Raw genomic sequence first — 19,036 nt, 5'->3', positions numbered from 1 at the left:
CAGAATTTAATCTCATGGTCAGATCTAGCTATAAGAAAAGCAGGGAAATTTAGTTTTTGTTTGGGGCAGCCATGTGCCTAGCTAAGACTTTAGTTCTTTTACTAAAAGAAGGAGAGAATGGATATTGGAGAACAATTGACATTCTCTGCCATATTATCTGTGTTACATTGAGCACTGTAACTTCTCTGATAGTCATTGTGTTTCAGCTGAAATGTGAAGATGATAATAAACACATGCTATGTGAGAGTTACATGCCCAAGGCCATTTAGCTAGTGAGAGAGCTAGAATTTAAATCCATGTACGTGGCTCAGAGTTGAAGTACTTAATCACTATACAGTGCTGCCTTACCAATCATTTTGGTACAATGATATTATTGGGTATATACAGGACACTTTGGGATTATCAAGGATGGGTACTTGCAGAGAAGTACAACCTATGTCAATACTTAAAGTGGGAAAGAAAGGGAAATAGGGAAAAGAAATTTCAAGGAGATGGTTCAGCATGAACAAAGGCCCAAGGACCTAAAACCCCAAACCATTTTATATTGTTGGAACATGAAATGGAAATAGGAGTGGCAAGAGATGTGACTGGAGGCAGACGGTGGCCATGTTCTAAAAGGACTAGGCTTTGTCTAATTAAGGAGTTTGGAATGTTTGAAATTGTTCTTGCAGGCTTGGGAAAGCCTTGCTTCAAATTAGAGTAGTATGATGAATAGAGTTAAATTTGGGTGACTGTGTGGATGGGGCTCTACTTCATACATATAAGAAATACAGAATGGGAAAATTTTAGAAAGATGGAGCAAAAGCTCAGTTTGGGGCAGATTGGATTTGAGATTTCTGGAATATATCGAGAGAGCAATATCTAGGAAGTAGTTGACTATGAATCCAAAGCAGGGATCGGCGAACTTTTTATTGAAGAACCATATAATAAATATTCTAGGCTTTGCAGGTCATAGATGTGTGTCACAACTACTCAACTCCACCTTTGTATTGGGAAAGCAGTCATAGATAACATAAACAAATGAATGTTCTAATAAAACTTTATTGACAAAACTGGCAGCAGACCTGTGGGCTGTAATTTTCTGACTCTTGGTCTATAGCCCAGATATCATTTATTGATTAACTGATTAGTTCATTCATTCAGAAAATATGTTTTGAGTATCCACATTTGCCAGGTACTGTTTTAGGCATGGGGATACAGCCCTCATGTAATTTAGAAAAACAGTATCAATATAACTAAAATATATAATATATTAAATGGTAATGAGCATTAAGATGAACAGTAAAGCAGAAAAGGGGAATAGGGAGGGTTGAGAAGTGGTTTTCACATTTTAAATACAGTGGCCAGGAAGACCTCATTGAGAAGGACTTTTGAGCAGAGACCCATAGGAAATAAAGGAATTGTTCATTCAGATATCTGGGGGGAAATCATTCTAGGCTGAAGAAATGGTAAGTGGAAAATCCCTGAGGCAGAAATGTGTATATCATGTTCATGGTACAAAAAGGAGGCCAGAAGGATTAATCAAAAGAGGAAACAGAAGAAGATGGTTCAGGGAGGAAATGGAGAGGGAAAGCTAAATAGATCCTATAGGGCCTTAGACCCATTGGAAGGATTTTGACTTTACTATCTGAGTAGAATGAGGTTTTTGACTAGAGAAATGACATGATTTGACTTATATTTAATAGAACTATTCTGGATGTTGTGTGGATAATAGCTGTAGGGGGACAAGGGTAGACACAAAGAGTCTAATTAAGAGCCTGTTTCAATAATGCAATCAAGAAATGGTTTGTACCTTGGATGGCGGTGGTAACAGTGGATATGGTGAGAAAGTGGTCAGATTCTAAATAATTTTGAAGGCAGAGCTGACAGGACTTGCTAACAAATCATGTGGAATGTGGGAGAGAGAGAGGAGCCATGGATAACTTCAAGGTTTTATATCAGAGCAACTAGAAGGATGAAGTTTCCATTTACTGTGATGGATAGGCTGAGGGAGAAGAAGATTTGAAAAAAAGAGCAGGAGTTCAGTTTGGGACAAGTTAAGATAGATATGCCTATGAGACATCTGAGGTCAGAGAATAAAACAGGATTAGGGAAATAAAGTTGGCCTTCCATAGCATAGAGGCAGTGGTTAAAACCATGCAAGTCTTGCCTAGGGATACTTGTAGCAAGACAATAAATGTTAGACCAAAGATTGAAATCTAGGGAGTGCCAATGTTTTAAGGGCCATTAGAAAAGACCACAAAACAGATCAAAAAGAATGTTCAGTAGCATGAGAATGAGGAGATAGGGGAGCCATAGACTCCTGGAGAGGAGATAGTTTTTGGAAGAAAGAGTGGACAGTGGTTTCCATTTCCCAAGACAAGTCATCTAGGACAGGAACTGAAAAGTATTTACTGCTTTAAGGGTTTTTTTTTTAATTTTTAAATATAAGCAATACATATACATGGTAAAAATTTCCAACCATGAAGAAAGTATAGAATGAAAAATAATTCCACCCTTTACTTATTCTCAACTCCTAGTTCCAAACATCATTTCAATAATTTCTTCTTTGGCATTCCGGCAAAGAAAAACAATACATATGCATACATACACATGCATTAATATATTTGATAGATTTTAATATGCATATTTTATTTCTCTACTGAGAAAGCCTAAAAACCCTAGACATTATATGTAAAAGCAACACAAAACAGAAAAAGCCTCACAGACTTAGAGAACAAACTTATGGTTACCAGGGGGGAAGGGGGGGAGGGATAGATTGAGAGTTTGGGGTTTTTTTTTTGTGGTACGTGGGCCTCTCACTGTTGTGGCCTCTCCCGTTGCGGAGCACAGGCTCTGGACACGGAGGCTCAGCGGCCATGGCTCACGGGCACAGCTGCTCCGCGGCATGTGGGATCTTCCCAGACCGGGGCACGAACCCATGTCCCCTGCATCAGCAGGCGGACTCTCAACCACTGCGCCACCAGGGAAGCCTGCAGATTGGGAGTTTAAGATTGACATGTACACACTGCTATATTTAAAATAGATAACCAACAAGGGCCTACTGTATAGCACAGGGAATGCTGCTCAATATTCTGTAATAACCTAAATGGGAGAAGAATTTGGAAAAGAATAGATTATGTGTATATGTATAACTGAATCACTTTGCTATACACCTGAAACTAATGCAACATTATTAATCAAGTATGCTCTGATATAAGATAAAAATATAAAAAAGAAAACTTAAAAAACAAACAAAAAATGAAGACTCTGTAACATGAAGGGAACAAGGCACACCAGACCATGTACGGACCTTGGGACCTGAGGAATGACATGGCCACAAGTCATCAGGGTTTTGATTTTGCCTCATGTCTTCCATATTGGGTAGTGTAGAAGCTGACAACCTAAGAACACCAACGGGTGCAGTCAAAAGAGGTCCCAGCAAAAGCCTGCTCTCTCTGTCCAAAGGAACTGGAAAGGAACAGCCTAATGACAAAAAAATTTAGATAATAACCCCTTCACCGCAAAATGCCACCAAAAACTTGAGGCCTCACCCCCACCCTCAGAAAATGCTGAGTGGAAAGACTAGACTTCTATCTTTGCCAGTCTGTAACAAGGCACCTCAACCAACCTCTTCCTGCCCCATGTGGTTGTGTCAAGGAGGTCAAGTGGGGAACCAGACTTTCATCCTCACCTGAGGTAATGAGATACCTTCCCCCACTCCCTATGGTGTCAGTGGAGACCACATAAAGCACCTGGACTCCCATGACCATTTAGCACTGGAGTAGTGTCAGAGGAGGCCTGGCAGAAATACAGGACTTTACCATTACTCTGTGGTAGCAAGTCTACTACACTGTGGTATCAGTTGAGAGGAGACCATGTGGGGAACCATAATGAGACTTGCTTCTTCTCCAGCCAGAGTGGTATCAGCAGGGCCTAGTGAGGAGCCTAAACTCCTACATTTGCCTAGCACTAACAAGGTAGTGTTTCCTTCCCTACCTACTCCTAACAAGGAGTCTTTCCTTCCCTTTGGGATGTCAGTGGAGGCCAAGGGGAAAATCTGGACTTCCACTCCATCCTCGCAGTAATAAGGTAGTGCACTCCTCCCCTGCAGTGGCACTGTCAAAAGAGGTCTGCTCTAACAGAAGGTATAAGTAAGAACAAGATTCTCATAATACCCAAAATGTACAGGCTTTAGTTGAAAATTATTTGTCATACCAAGAACAAGGAATATCTCAACATGAATGAGAAAAGACCATCAAAAGACATCAACATCCAGATGACACAGATGTTAATTATCTGACAAGAATTTTAAAGATGCCATCATAAAAATGCTACAATGCACGATTAGGAATACATTTGAAACAGATGGAAAAATTTCAGCAAAGTTATAGAAAATTTCTGCAGAGAAATACACAGACTCGGCAAAGAAATAGAAGATATAAAGAAGAAACAAGTGAAAAATATAGAACTGAAAAATGCCGTAAGTGAAATTTTAAAATTCAGTGGATGTACTCAACAATACAATAGAGAGAACAGGAGAAAGAAACAGTGAACTTATAGAATAACACAAATTATGCAATCCAAGCAACAGACTACTAAGAGAATTTGTTACAGCAGACCTATCCTAAAATAATGGCTAAAGGAAGTTCTTTAAACAAAAAGGGCACAATTAAAGAAGGGATCTTGGAATAGCAGGACAGAAGAAAGAACAACAGAAAGACCAAAATTATGAATAAACATCATAGACTTTTATTCTCCCATTTAGATTCCTCAATTACATTTCTTTTTTTTTAACATCTTTATTGGAGTATAATTGCTTTACAATGTTGTGTGAGTTGCTGCTCTATAACAAAGTGGATCAGCTATATGTATGCATATATCCCCATATCTCCTCCCTCTTGCATCTCCCTCCCACACTCCATATCCCACCGCTCTAGGTGGACACAAAGCACTGAGCTGATATCCCTGTGCTATGTGGCTGCTTCCCACTACTAGCTGTTTTACACTTGGTAGTGTATATATGTCCATGCCACTCTCTCACTTCATCCCAGCTTACCCTTCCCCCTCCCCATGTCCTCAAGTCCATTTTCTACCTCTGCATCTTTATTCCTGTCCTGCCCCTAGGTTCATCAGAACCATATACATTTTTTTAGGATTCCATATATATGTGTTAGCATATGGTATTTATTTTTCTCTTTCTGACTTCACTGTGTATGACAGTCTCTAGATCCATCCACCTCACTACGAATAACTCAATTTTGTTTCTTTTTATGGCTGAGTAATATTCCATTGTATATATATATGTGCCACATCTTCTTTATCCATTCATCTGTTGATGGGCCCTTAGGTTGCTTCCATGCCCTGACTATTGTAAATAGAGCTGCAGTGAATATTGTAGTACATGACTCTTTCTGAATTATGCTTTTCTCAGGGTATATGCCCAGTAGTGAGATTGCTGGGTCGTATGGAATTTCTATTTTTAATTTTTTAAGGAACCTCCATACTGTTCTCCATAGTGGCTGTATCAATTTACATTCCCAACAACAGTGCAAGAGGTTTCCCTTTTCTCCAGACCCGCTCCAGCATTTACTGTTTGTAGATTTTTTGATGATGGCCATTCTGACTGGTGTGAGATACTATCTCATTGTAGTTTTGATTTGCATTTCTCTAATGATTAATGATGTTGAGCATTCTTTCATGTGTTTGTTGGCAATCTGTATAAATTCTTTGGAGAAATGTCTATTTAGGTCTTCTGCCCATTTTTGGATTGAGTTGTTTCTTTGATATTGAGCTGCTTATATATCTTGGATATTAATCCTTTGTTAGTTGCTTCGTTTGCAAATATTTTCTCCCATTCTAAGGGTTGTCTTTTGGTCTTGTTTATGGTTTCCTTTGCTGTGCAACAGCTTTTAAGTTTCATTAGGTCCCATTTGTTTATTTTTGTTTTTATTTCCGTTTCTCTAGGAGGTGGTTCAAAAATGATCTTGCTGTGATTTATGTCATAGAGTGTTCTGCCTATGCTTTCCTCTAAGAGTTTGATGGTGTCTGACTTTACATTTAGGTCTTTAATCCATTTTGAGTTTATTTTTGTGTATGATGTTTGGGACTGTTCTAATTTCATTCTTTTCCATGTAGCTGTCCAGTTTTCCCAGCACCATTTATTGAAGAGACTGTCTTTTCTCCACTGTATTTTCTTGCCTCCTTTAAAAAGATTAGGTGACCACATGTGCATGGGTTTATATCTGGACTTTCTATCCTGCTCCATTCATCCATATTTCTTTTCGTGCCAGTACCATACTGTCTTGATTACTGTAGCTTTGTAACATTTAGTCTGAACTCAGGGAGCCTGATTCCTCCAGCTCTGTTTTTCTTTCTCAAGATTCCTTTGGCTATTCGGGGACTTTTGTGTTTCCATACAAGTTGTACAATTATTTGTTCTACTTCTGTGAAAAACGCCATTGGTAGATTGATAGAGATTGCATTGAATCTGTAGATTGCTGTGGGTAGTATAGTCATTTTCACAATGTTGATTCTTCCAATCCAAGAACATGGTATATCTCTCAAACTGTTTGTATCATCTTTAATTTCTTTCATCAGTGTATTATAGTTTTCTGCATACAGGTCTTTGGTTTCTTTAGGTAGGTTTATGCCTAGGTATCTTATTCTTTTTGTTGCAGTGGTAAATGGGAGTGTTTCCTTAACTTCTCTTTCAGATTTTTCATCATGAGTGTATAGGAATTCAAGAGATATCTGTGCCTTAATTGTGTGTCCTGCTACTTTACCAAATTCATTGGTCAGCTCCAGTAGTTTTCTGGTAGCATCTTTAGGATATTCTATGTATAGTACCATGTCATCTACAAACAGTGACAGCTTTACTTCTTCTTTTCCAATTTGGATTCCTTTTATTTCTTTTTCTTCTCTGATTGCTGTGGCTTAAACTTCCAAAACTACTAGTGGTGAGAGTGGGCAAACTTGTCTTCTTCCTGATCATAATGGAAATGTTTTCAGTTTTTCACCATTGACAATGATGTTGGCTGTGGGTTTGTCATATATGACCTTTATTATGTTGAGGTAAGTTCCCTCTATGGCTACTTTCTGGAGGGTTTTTGTCATAAATGGGTGTTGTATTTTGTCAAAAGCTTTTTCTGCATCTATTGAGATTATCATATGGTTTTTCTCCTTCAGTTGTTTAATATGGTGTATCACATTGATTAATTTGCATATATTGAAGAATCCTTGCATTCCTGGGATGAACCCCACTTGATTATGGGGTATGATCCTTTTAATGTGCTTTTGGGTTCTGTTTGCTGGTATTTGGTTGAGGATTTTTGCATGTATGTTCATCAGTGATATTGGCCTGTAGTTTTCTTTCTTTGTGACACATTTATCTGGCTTTGGTATCAGCGTGATGGTGGCCTCGTAGAATGAGTTTGGGAGTGTTACTCCCTCTGCTATATTTTGGAAGAGTTTGAGAAGTATAGGTGTTAGCCCTTCTCTAAATGTTTGGGAGAATTCACCAGTGAAGCCATCGGTCCTGGGTTTTTGTTTGCTGGAAGATTTTTAATCACAGTCTCAATTTCAATGCTTGTGATTCATCTGTTTATATTTTATATTTCTTCCTGCTGCAGTCTCAGAAGGTTGTGCTTTTCTAAGAATTTGTCCATTTCTTCCAGGTTGTCCATTTTATTGGCACACAGGTGCTTGTAGTAATCCATCATGATCCTTTGTATTTCTGCAATGTCAGTTGTTACTTCTCCTTTTTCATTTCTAATTCTATTGATTTGAGTCTTCTCCCTTCTTTTCTTGATGAGGCTGGCTAATGGTTTATCAATTTTGCTTATCTCCTCAAAGAACCAGCTTTTAGTTTTATTGACCTTTGCTATCATTTCCTTCAGTTCTTTTTCATTTATTTCTCATCTGATGTTTTTGATATCTTTCCTTCTGCTAACTTTGGACGTTTTTTTGTTCTTCTTCCTCTAATTGCTTTAAGTGTAAGGTTAGGTTTTTTATTTGAGATATTTCTTGTTTCTTGAGGTAGGCTTGTATTGCTATAAACTTCCCTGTTAGGACTGCTTTTGCTGCATCCCATAGGTTTTGGGTCATCGTGTTTTCATTGTCATTTGTTTCTAGGTAGTTTTTTATTTCCTCTTTGATTTCTTCCCTGATCTCTTGGTTATCTAGTAGTGTATTGTTTAGCCTCCATGTGTTTGTATTTTTTACAGATTTTTTTCCTGGAATTGATATCTAGTCTCATATTATTGTGGTGGGAAAAGATACTTGATATGATTTCAATTTTCTTTAATTTACTGGGTCTTGATTTGTGACCCAAGATATGATCTATCATGGAGAATGTTCCACAAGCACTTGAGAAGAATATGTATTCTATTGGTTTTGGATGGAATGTCCTATAAATATCAATTAAGTCCATCTTGTTTAATGTATCAATTAAATCTTGTGTTTCCTTATTCATTTTCATTTTGAATGATCTGTCCACTGGTGAAAGTGGGGTGTTAAAGTTCCCTAATATTATTGTGTTACTGTTGACTTCCCCTTTTATGGCTGTTAGCATTTGCCTTATGTCTGGAGGTGTTCCTATGTTGGGTGCATAAATGATTACAATTGTTATATCTTCTTCTTGGATTGATCCCTTGATCATTATATAGTGTCTTTCTTTGTCTCTTGTATTAGTCTTTAGTCTAAAGTCTATTTTGTCTGATGTGACAAAAGTTGCTACTCCAACTTTCTTTTGATTTCCATTTGCATGAATATATTTTTCCATCCCCTCGCTTTCAGTCTGTATATATCCCTGGGTCTGAAGTGGGTCTCTCTTAGACAGTATATATATGGGTCTTGTTTTTGTATCCATTCAGCCAGTCTGTGTCTTTTGGTTGGAACATTTAGTCCATTTACATTTAAGGTAGTTATTCATATGTATATTCCTATTACCATTTTCTTAATTGTTTTGGGTTTGTTATTGTAGGTTATTTGCTTCTCTTATTTTTTCTGCCTAGAGAAGTTCCCTTCTCATTTGTTGTAAAGCTGGTTTGGTGGTGCTGAGTTCTCTTACTTTTGCCTGTCTGTAAAGCTTTTAATTTCTCCATCAAATTTGAATGAGATCCTTGCTGGGTAGAGTAATCTTGGTTGTAGGTTTTTCTCCTTCATCACTTTCCTGCCACATTCTTATGTCCTGCCACTCCATTCTGGCTTGCAGAGTTTCTGCTGAAAGATCAGCTGTTAACATTATGTGGATTCCCCTGTATATTATTTGCTGCTTTTCCCTTGTCTCCATTACGTTTGATGCTTAGAGCAAAAAATAAACTTTTCCAACTTTATTGAGATGAAGCAAAAATTATGGTATGATCTGATGTGGTTCTCAGTGTATGTGAAGAAAATGCTTAAGACAGTGGTATTAATGGAGCATAAAAAACTTCAAATGAAGAGAGATTTAAATACGTTTCACCAATGACATGAAATGTTGACACTAGTAGCCTATGATAAGTTATGTATTTACAGTGTAATACGTAAAACAACCACTAAAAACCTTTAAAAAGTGATGCACTCAGAACAGATAAATCAAATTGGAATTCTAAGAAATGTTTAAGAAATCATAGCTATCCTAAATGTCTATGCACTAAACCAAAAAATGTATATACTTTAAATTAGATGATGCAAAAACTTGTGGAACTGATAGGAGAAATACAAAATTCATAATTGTACTTGGAGACTTTAGCAACCTTCTCTCTCAAGAACTGAAAATGCAACTAGACAGAAAATCAGAAATACAAGAAATCAAGGGCTTCCCTGGTGGCGCAGTGGTTGAAAGTCCGCCTGCTGATGCAGGGGACACGGGTTCGTGCCCCAGTTCTGGAAGATCCCACATGCCACAGAGCAGCTAGGCCTGTGGGCCATGGCCGCTGAGCCTGCACGTCCGGAGCCTGTGCTCTGCAACAGGAGAGGCCACAACAGTGAGAGGCCCGCATACCGCAAAAAAAAAAAAAAAAAAAAAAAAAGAAAAAGAAAAGAAATATAAGAAATCAAGAGCACCATCAACCAACAGGATCTGATCAACATTGATATAATACTACACCCAACAGCAGTAAAATATACATGATTTTTAAGTGGCCATGGGGCACATACCAAGATAGTCAATATTCTAGTCTATAAAATGAACTTCAAAAATGTTTACAAATTGAAATCATGCATGTGTTTTCCCTGACTGCAATGGAATCAAACAAGAAATCAATAACAGAAAGGCAACATGAAGCTTGGCAGAAAAAATGGTGGTGTTAGAGAGTCCAGCTTCTCTGTCCCCCCACAAGAACAATGATTGGATAGCTATCCATGAACAAAAACACCTCTAGGAGGCTTCTATAGTCTCCTTCAGAAGTTTTAGAAACACACTGGAGCAACAACAACAACAACAAAAACAGGAGAGAAGGAAGAAATTGCATTTTGTTTACATCATCCCCATCCTTCTAGTCAACATTGTTTAGTGCCAAGAAGGAACTTCCCAGCTAGAAAAAGTTCCTCTTGCCTGGAAGGGAAGAAGGGAGTGAATGACCAACTTCTCCAGCCTCTCAGGGCAGTATGTAAATGTCCCATTTCAGTTTCGCACCACCCAGACCAGCAAAGCTGAGATGTGTACAGCTGGCTAGGAACAAAGATGAAAAGCAGTGGCTATTATTAGCAGACATGCAGTGGGACTGATTAAAGTCCACAGAGACCTGCTCTGCAGACAAACTCAGCAGATTTCACCACTGATGAAGCCAGTGGCCAGCACAGCTGCTATGAACCCACTGTAGGTCTTGACCAGCTTTTTCCCCACAGGTATTCATGTTCCCTAATGGCAGCCAACTGAGTCCATCTCCACTCTCTCCACCCACTCACCCCTGATGGTGCCTAGGAACCACCCTGGCAGCCATCCAAAATCTCTGCAGCTGCACAAGTGTAAAAGACAAGCTGCCCAAGACCCTCCCCACCCCCACTGGAGCCCACGACCCATGCCTGCAGGCAGTGTGGGCCTCTGCAGCTGTGTGAGTGGGCCTCTGCAGCTGTGTGAGTAAGGCTGGTTTAGGACACCAACCTACAGACACTAGGCTCACCACCACTACTCCGCTAGTAGTGGGCTAGCCTACCCAGCTGTGCACCTGCACACCACTGGCCTGACAACCATCTTTGGCCTCTACCACAGCACACACATCCTGGGGGGAGAGCGTGCAGCCATGGATGACAACCACTTGTGCACCTGGCTCAGGCTCTGCCTTCTGTCACTGGCCAGCACCACTGCCCACCCATAACTAGCCCCTCCAGCTGTGTGCCTGCGTGCTCCCAGCCCAACTCCCACCACCAGCCACCACTGCGGTGTGAATGCCCAGGAGGAGATTATGCAGCTGCAGGAGTGTACACTAACAGCCAGGGACCCCACAGCTGCATATGGGCCCAGATCAGGCCATGCATTCTGTCACTGGTGAACACAACAGCACTCACCATTCCATCTCTGCACCTGCACACCTCTAACAACTCTGTCACCAGCTTCCTTTGAAGTCTGCATACCTGGGGAGAGAGTGTGCAGCCATAGAAGGTCATTCTGACATCCAGGGCTTCTGCAGCTGCCAGTGTGCTCATAGTTGGCCCTGACCTTTGCTACCTGCCCTAGTTCCCATCACTATATGTCTGTCTGCAACTAGCCCTTACTTATAAACAGGCACCTGCAGTTGGCCCCTATAGCGGAGTGTCTGTACACCACCAGCTCCAGCCACCACAGCTGCCTGCACTGGTCCCTAGCTTTTGGACCTGGAGGTGCCACTTAGGACCCCAACAGCCCTTGCAACTATGTTGAACCCCCACAGTACCCACCAAGGACCATGCAGTTGATGATACTGTGGACCCCAGTAGGCTGAGCCAAAGAAAAATCATGCCCCCATGGTGCCTGACACATGCTTCAAAACTTAGCACCCTGTACTACCAGACTGAGGGTTGTAGCACAACTCAGCATGCCCCCACTCACAGGAGAAAGGCTTCCCTTACCGAAGTCAATCCATAAAGTCTGGAAGTTGTGACTGCTTCTTCAAATGAGCAGACATGTATGAAAGGCTACACAGAATCCTGAAGAATCTGAGAAACATGTCTCCACCAAAGGAATATGGTAAACCTCCAAGAGTTGGCCCCAAAGAAGTGGAGATCAGGAATTGCCTGACAAAGAATTCAAAATGTTCTATAGTTCCCAGAGAGCTACAAGAGAAAACAGTCAAATAATTTAACAAATCAGGGAAACAATATGAGAACAAAATGCGAAGTTCAATGAAGAGATAGAAACATAAAAAAGAAACAAATTTGGGGACTGAAGAATATAATGACTGAATTGAAGAATTCAATCGAGAGCTTCAACAGCAGACTTGAACATGCAGAAGAGAGAATTAATGAGCTAGAAGACAGACCAATTGAACTTATCCAATGAGAGGAGCAAAATTTTTTTAAAGTATGAAAAGTAATGAAGAAAGCCTACAGGACTTATGAAACAATATCAAGAAAAATAATGTACTAATGATTGGAGTCCCAGAAGGAGCAAAGAGGGAGAAATGGTTTTAAAGTTTATTTAAAGAAATAATGGCTGAGAACTTCTTACACCTGGACGTCCATGTTCATGAAGGTAATAGATCACCTTGAAATTTCAATCCACGACAGTATTCTCCAAGACACATAATAAAAAAAACTGTCTAAAACCTAAGATAAAGGATTTTAAAAGCAGCAAAAGAAAAGAAATTCTCTCATACAAGGAAATGCCCATAAGGCTGTCAGTGGATTTCTCAGCAGAGGCCAAAAGATAATGGGATGATATATTCACAGTGCTAAAAGAAAGAAACTGCCAACCAAAAATACTTCACTCAAGAAAGTTGTCCTTCAGAATTGAAGGCAAAGTAAAGATTTTTCCTAATAAACCAAAGCTGAGGGAATTCTTCATCACTAAGCATGCCTTAAATGCTGAAAAGATTTATTCAGGCTGAAACAAAGGATGCTAATTGATAACATAAAGACACTTATATGAAAATATACAATGGACTGGTAAAGGTGAGCATATAGTCAGATTCATAATACCCTAACACTGTAATATGGTGATGTGTGAACTACTTAATTCTAGTACAAAGGGTAAAGGACAAAAGTACTAAAAATAGCTATAGCTTCAACCATTTGTTAATGGATAACAATATAAAGAGCTGTAAATGGTGACATCAAAAACATAAAAGGGGGAGTAGAGTAAAAAGTATTTCCATGAGATCAAACTTAAATTGTTAGTGTAAAATAAACTGTTTCCACACACTAGGAAGCACCTTCATGGGCGGAGACTCTGGGTGACGGGGGGTGGGGGGGGGACTTCCAAGCCCACGGGGAGAGGGCAGCAACACGGTGAGGAGGACAAAGCGGAGAGATTCCTGCACAGAGGATCGGTGCCGACTGGCACTCACCAGCCCGAGAGGCTTGTCTGCTCACCCGCTGCAGTGGGCAGGGGCTGGGAGCTGAGGCTTGGGTTTCAGTCGGATCGCAGGGAGAGGACTGGTTGCGTGAACACAGCCTGAAGGGGTTAGTGCACCACAGCTAGCCAGGAGGGAGTCTGGGGAAAAGTCTGGACCTGCCAAAGAGACAAGACTTTTTCTTCCCTCTTTGTCTCCTGCTGCGCAAGGAGAGGGGATTAAGAGTGCTGCTTAAAGGAGCTCCAGAGGCAGGCGTGAGCCGTTGTTAACAGCGCAGACCACAGAGACAGGCATGAGGCGCTAAGACTGCTGCTGCCACCACCAAGAAGCCTGTGAGCGAGCACAGGTCACTATCCACACCTCCCCTCCCGGGAGCCTGTGCAGCCCACCACTGAGAGGGTCCCGTGATCCAGGGACAACTTCCCCAGGAGAACACATGGCATGCCTCAGGCTGCTGCAACGTCCTGCCGGCCTCTGCTGCTGCAGGCTCACCCTGTACTCTGTGCCACTCCCTCCCCACGGCCTGAGTGAGCCAGAGCCCCAGAAGCAGCTGCTCCTTTAACCCTGTCCTGTCTGAGCGAAGAACAGACGCCCTCAGGCGAACTATATGGAGAGGCGAGGCCAAATCCAAAGCTGAGTCCCGGGAGCTGTCTGAAGAAAGAAGAGAAAGGGAAATTTTTCCATGCAGCCACAGGAGCAGCAGATTAAAGCGCCACAATCAACTTGATGTACTCTGCATAGGCGGAATACGTGAATAGGCAGCAAATCTTCCCAAATTGAGGAGGTGGACTTTGAGTGCAAGATATATTATTTTATCCCCTTTTCCTCTTTTTGTGAGTGTGTATGTGCATGCTTCTGTGTCATATTTTGTCTGTACAGCTTTGCTTTCACCATTTGTCCTGGGATTCTGTCTATACAATTTTTTTTTACTTTAAAAAATTTATTTTCTTAATAATAATTTTTTATTTTAATAACTTCATTTTATTTTATTTTATCCTCTCTCTTTCTTTCTACTTTTTCTCCCTTTTATTCTGAGCAATGTGAATGAAAGGCTCTTGGTGCTTCAGCCAGGAGTCAGTGCTGTGCCTCTGAGGGGGGCGAGCCAACTTCAGGACACTGGTCCACAAAAGAGCTCCCAGCTCCATGTAATATCAAATGGTGAAAATCTCCCAGAGATCTCCATCTCAACACCAACACCCAGGTTCACTCAACGACCAGCAAGCTACAGTGCTGGACACCCTATGCCAAACAACTAGCAAGACAGGAACACAATACCACCCATTAGCAGAGAGGCTGCCTAGCATCATAATAAGGCCACAGACACCACAAAACACACCACCAGACATGGACCTGTGCACCAGAAAAACGAGATCCAGCCTCATCCACCAGAACACAGGCACGAGTCCCCTCCACCAGGAAGCCTACACAACCCACTGAACCAACTTCAGCCACTGGTGACAGACACCAAAAACAACAGGAACTATGAACCTGCAGCCTGCAAAAAGAAGACGCCAAGCACAGTAAGATAAGCAAAATGAGAAGACAGAAAAACACACAACAGATGAAGGAGCAAGATAAAAACCCACCAGACCTACCAAATGAAGAGGAAATAGGCAGTGTACCTGAAAAATAATTCAGAATAATAATAGTAAAGATGATCCAAAATCTTGAAAATAGAATAGAGAAAATGCAAGAAACATTAAACAAGGAACTAGAAGAACTAAAGATGAAACAAGTAACGAAGAACAACACAATAAATGAAATGAAAAATACTCTAGAAGGGATCAATAGCAGAATAACTGAGGCAGAAGAATGGATAAGTGACCTGTAAGATAAAATAGTGGAAATAACTACTGCAGAGCAGAATAAAGCAAAAAGAATGAAAATAACTGAGGACAGTCTCAGAGACCTCTGGGACAAAATTAAACGAAAAGACATTCGAATTATACGGGTCCCAGAAGAAGAAGAGTGAAAGAAAGGGACTGAGAAAATATTTGAAGAGATTATAGTTGAAAACTTCCCTAAAATGTGAAAGGAAATAGTTAATCAAATCCAGGAAGCACAGAGAGTCCCGTAAAGCATAAATCCAAGGAGAAACACACCAAGACAAATGTTAATCAAACTGTCAAAAATTAAATACAAATAAAACATATTAAAAGCAGCAAGAGAAAAATAATACACAAGGGAATGCCCATAAGGTTAACAGCTGATCTTTCAGCAGAAACTCTGCAAGCCAGAAGGGACTGGCAGGACATATTTAAAGTGATGAAGGAGGAAAATCTACAATCAAGATTACTCTACCCAGCAAGAATCCCATTCAGATTAGATGGAGAAATTAAAACCTTTACAGACAAGCAAGAGCTGAGAGAGTTTAGCACCACCAAACCAGCTTAACAACAAACGCTAAAGGAACTTCTCTAGACAAGAAACACAAGGGAAGGAAAGACCTACAAAAACGAACCCAAAACAATTAAGAAAATGGGAATAGGAACATACATATCGATAATACCTTAAATGTAAGGGATTAAATGTTTCCACCAAAAGACAGAGACTGGCTGAATGGATACAAAAACAAGACCCATATATATGCCATCTACAAGAGACCCACTTCAGACATAGGGACACATACAGACTGAGAGTGAGGGGATGGAAAAAGATATTCCATTCAAATGGAAACCAAAAGAAAGCTAGAGTAGCAATTCTCATATCTGAAAAAATAGACTGTAAAATACAGACTATTACAAGAGACAAAAAAGGACACTACATAATGACCAAGGGATCGATCCAAGAAGAAGATATAACAATTGCAAATATTTATGCACGCAAAATAGGAGCACCTCAATATATAAGACAAATACTAATGGCCATAAAAGGGGAAATCAGCAGTAATGCATTCATAGTAGGGGATTTTAACACCCCACTTTCACGAAGGACAGATCATCCAAAATGAAAATACATAAGGAAACACAAGCTTTAAATGATACATTAAACAAGATGGACTTAATTTATATTTATAGGACATTCCATCCCAAAACAACAGGATACACATTTTTCTCAAGTGCTCATGGAACATTCTACAGGATAGATCATATATTGGGTCACAAATCAAGCCTTGGTAAATTTAAGAAAATTGAAATTTTATCAAGTATCTTTTCCAACCACCACACTATGAGACTAGATATCAATTACAGGAAAAGATCTGTAAAAAATAAAAATACGTGGAGGCTAAACAATACAGTACTTAATAATGAAGTGATCACTGAAGAAATCAAAGAGGAAGTCAAAAGGCACCTAGAAACAAGTGACAATAGAGACACAACGACTCAAAACCTATGGGATGCAGCAAAAGCAGTTCTAAGAGGGAAGTTTATAGCAATACAATCCTACCTTAAGAAACAAGAAACATCTCGAATAAACAACCTAACCTTGCACCTAAAACAATTAGAGAAAGAAGAACAGAAACAGCCCAAAGTTAGCAGAAGGAAAGTAATCATAAAGATCAGATCAGAAATAAATGAAAAAGAAATGAAGGAATCAATAGCAAACTCAATAAAACTAAAAGCTGGTTCTTTGAGAAGATAAACAAAATTGATAAACCATTAGCCAGACTCATCAAGAAAAAAAGGGAGAAGACTCAAATCAATAGAATTAGAAATGAAAAAGGAGAAGTAACAACTGACACTGCAGAAATAAAAAGATCACGAGAGATTACTACAAGCAACTCTATGTCAGTAAAATGGACAACCCAGAAGAAATGGACAAATTCTTAGAAATGCACAACCTGCCAAGACTGAATCAGGAAGAAATAGAAAATATGAACTGACCAATCACAAGCATTGAAATTGAAACGGTGATTTAAAGTCTTCCAACAAACAAAAGCCCAGGACTAGATGGCTTCACAGGCGAATTCTATCAAGCATTTAGAGAAGAGCTAATACCTATAATTCTCAAATTCTTCCAAAATATAGCAGAAGGAGGAACACTCCCAAATTCATTCTATGAGGCCACCATCACCCTGATGCCAAAACCAGACAATTATTTCAGAAAGAAAGAAAACTACAGGCCAATATCACTGATGAACATAGATTTAAAAATCCTCAGAAAAATACAAGCAAACAGAATCCAACAGCACATTAAAGTGATCATACACCATGATCAAGTGGGGTTTATTCCAGGAATGCAAGGATTCTTCAGTATACACAAATCAATCAACATGATACAGCATATTAACAAATTGAAGGAGAAAAACCATATGATCATCTCAACAGATGCAGAAAAAGCTTTTGACAAAATTCAACACCCATTTACGGTAAAAATCCTCCCAAAAGTAGGCATAGAGGGAACTTTCCTCAACATAATAAAGGCCATATATGACAGGCCCACAGCCAACATCATCCTCCATGGTGAAAAACTGAAAGCATTTCCACTAAGATCAGGAAAAAGACAAGGTTGCACACTCTCACCACTCTTATTCAACGTAGTTTTGGAAATTTTAGCCACAGCAATGAGAGAAGAAAAGGAAATAAAAGGAATCCAAACGGAAAAGAAGAAGTAAAGCTGTCACTGTTTGTAGATGATGTGATACTATACATAGAGAATCCTAAAGATGCTACCAGAAAACTACTAGAGCTAATCAATGAATCTGGTAAAGTAGCAGGATACAAAATTAATGCACAGAAATCTCTGGCATTCCTATACACTAATGATGAGAAATCTGAAAGTGAAAGCAAGAAAACACTCCCATTTACCATTGCAACACAAAGAATAAAATATTTAGGAATAAACCTACCTAAGAAGACAAAAGACCTGTGTGCAGAATATTATAAGACACTGATGAAAGAAATTAAAATGATACAAATAGATGGAGAGATATACCATGTTCTTGGATTGGAAGAATCAACATTGTGAAAGTGAATCTACTACCCAAAGCAATCTATAGATTCAACGCAATCCCTATCAAACTACCACTGGCATTTTTCACAGAAGTAGAACAAATAATTTCACAATTTGTATGGAAACACAAATGCCCCCGAATAGCCAAAGCAATCTTGAGAACGAAAAACGGAGCTGGAGGAATCATACTCTGTGACTTCAGACTATACTACAAAGCTACAGTAATCAAGGCAGTATGGTACTGACACCAAAACAGAAATGTAGATCAATGGAACAGGATAGAAAGCCCAGAGATAAACCCACACACATATGGTCACCTTATCTTTGATAAAGGAGGCAGGAATGTACAGTGGAGAAAGGACAGCCTCTTCAATAAATGGTGCTGGGAAAGCTGGACAGGTACATGTAAAAGTATGAGATTAGAACAGTCCCTAACACCATACACAAAAATAAGCTCAAAATGGATTAAAGACCTAAATGTAAGGCCAGAAACTATCAAACTGTTAGAGGAAACCATAGGCAGAACACTCTATGATATAAATCACAGCAAGATCCTTTTTTGACCTGCCTCCTAGAGAAACAGAAATAAAAACAAAAATAAACAAATGCACCCTAATGAAACTTCAAAGCTTTTTCACAGCAAAGGAAACCATAAACAAGACCAAAAGACAACCCTCAGAATGGGAGAAAAT

The 19,036-nt window shown here is 39.7% G+C and overlaps 1 protein-coding gene across 3 annotated transcripts in view; it reads left to right on the top strand.

The window, feature by feature from the left end:
• The window catches only part of OPHN1 (oligophrenin 1), a 582,946-nt gene that overhangs the window by 473,573 nt on the left and 90,337 nt on the right, over positions 1-19,036 (top strand). The window lies entirely within an intron of this gene.

Source organism: Aethalodelphis obliquidens, unplaced genomic scaffold (genome assembly GCF_003676395.1).
Source record: "Aethalodelphis obliquidens isolate GAN/ISIS:26980383/991018 unplaced genomic scaffold, ASM367639v1 scaffold85, whole genome shotgun sequence".
NCBI lineage: Eukaryota > Metazoa > Chordata > Mammalia > Artiodactyla > Delphinidae > Aethalodelphis > Aethalodelphis obliquidens.
Note: the sequence above shows the minus strand (reverse complement) of the source record. Positions and strands in the feature narration are given on the sequence as shown.